The sequence below is a fragment of the Sinocyclocheilus anshuiensis genome, unplaced genomic scaffold (genome assembly GCF_001515605.1).
Source record: "Sinocyclocheilus anshuiensis isolate Anshui unplaced genomic scaffold, SAMN03320099.WGS_v1.1 scaffold1756, whole genome shotgun sequence".
Lineage (NCBI taxonomy): Eukaryota > Metazoa > Chordata > Actinopteri > Cypriniformes > Cyprinidae > Sinocyclocheilus > Sinocyclocheilus anshuiensis.
Window position 1 is genome coordinate 5,418 of NW_015558655.1, and position 2,055 is coordinate 7,472.

A 2,055-nucleotide genomic window follows, 5' to 3' on the forward strand; every position below is an offset into this window, starting at 1 on the left:
GAAGCGTCAGTAAGCAACCAGTCGTGATCATGTTCATTTGACTGCTTTAATTGGGATAAACCCACCTAAAACGTCAATCATACAAAAGAATAGAGTCATAAGAATATATTCATAATAATAAAATAATGTATTTCCTTGCCGCAAGAGTGATAGGGAACGCGTTATACTCGCAGTTTAACCGTGGCTGGCTGGATTGAGCCGCCAGTGGAAGCGACAATCAGCTGGCAGTTGGGATCACGGCCATTTGGGCACTTTATTTGTAATAAGCCTCTATTAAATGTCGACAAATTAAAAGACTAGACCCATAAGAATATATTAATAATCATAAAATAATATATTTCTTTGTAGAGAGAGTGGTAGAGAACGCGTTAAACTCGGAGCGCTCAAACTGTGTCAGAGTTTAATTAATTTAAGTGGGTACAGTATATAAAACATATGAAAAAAATATGGTTTCAGTACTGTATATAAAAAAATAAAGGCATAATCTGAAAAAACAAACCTTGTGCATTATAAGGAATAATATTATGAATATTGTGAAGTTGGTTTGGTACATTTATCTCCAACGGTGTCAGAGTTTAATTAATTTAAGTGGGTACAGAATATAAAACATATGAAAAAAATATGGTTTCAGTACTGTATATAAAAACAGTAAAGGCATAATCTGAAAAAACAAGCCTTGTGCATTATAGGGAATAATATTCTGAATATTTTACAGTTGGTTTGATACCTTTAGATCAAATGGTGTTGTCGTTTAATTGATTTATATTACTGCATACATTAAAAGTTGCAAAATTATTATAAAAAACATAAAATTGTAATTCCAAAAACGGAGCTTTGTGCGATAAGAGGTATGTTTTTCCGAACATTTTAGTATTGGTTTTATATAATAATGTCACGTAGTTAAATTGTTTAATTAATTTAAATGGTTAATTTTTTTTTTTTAATTCCTAGAAATTAAGCCTTGTGCAACATAAAGGGCATATATTTATGTCTATCTGAGTTAGTTTGGGCTCAAAACATAAAAGCTGCAAAGAGTTTAATTGGCAAAAAACCCGAATATCTAATGAATGTCAAACATCAAACTAACTTTACCGCCATGTTGTATTTAACCCAGCATTTTTTAGAGTGTAATGGTCAGCATGGGAGGAGAATCATTTATCAGAGCCAGTGATGCTCATGCATCTGACAGGTGTGTGCGAGGATTCGTTTCCGCTAAGATGAGAGTGTTTGCGCCATTCAGATCTCAATTCACTTTCAGTTGTTTTAATTCCAATTAATTTCCTCCTAAGTTTGAATTGAACTTCAAGTTAGCAAAGAGGATGTTAAATGGATAAATCATATTTGAATTTAAGAAAGTATAGAATTTGAATGAACTTTTTTTTCAAGTACATTTTTAAATAATTCACCTCATGGTCCAGTATAAATCAGCCATAAATACGTGACATATTTATTATGTTACATATTTATGGCCAAATTATAAAGAATATATATCACCCTGAGAATACTGAGTTTTCATTTTCTATATACAATTTTTTTTTTAAATCAGTGAAATCATCAGACGCAAAGCCATTTGTTAGAAAAGAGTACATGTGTTTTCTATAGTGCATATGAAACATTCAGGCCGTTTTCTAGCTGTTCTAGCTTCATCCTTCATATTCTTCACACATTGTAAAAATTATATATTAAAGGGTTAGTTCACCCCAAAATGAAAATTAATTACTCACCCTCGTGTGGTGTCAAACCCGTAAGACCTACGTTCATCTTCTGAACACAAATTAAGATATTTTTGATGAAATCCGAGAGCTTTCTGACCCTCCCATAGACAGCAACTCAACTGAAATGTTCCCAGACCCAGAAAGGTAGTAAGGACATTGTTAAAGGGGTCATATGATGCTGCTAAAAAGACATTATTTTGTGTATTTGGTGTAATGAAATGTGTTTATGCGGTTTAAAGTAAAAAAAACATATTATTTTCCACATACTGTACATTATTGTTTCTCCTCTATGCCCCGCCTTTTTGAAACGCGTCGATTTTTACAAAGCTCATCGGTCTGA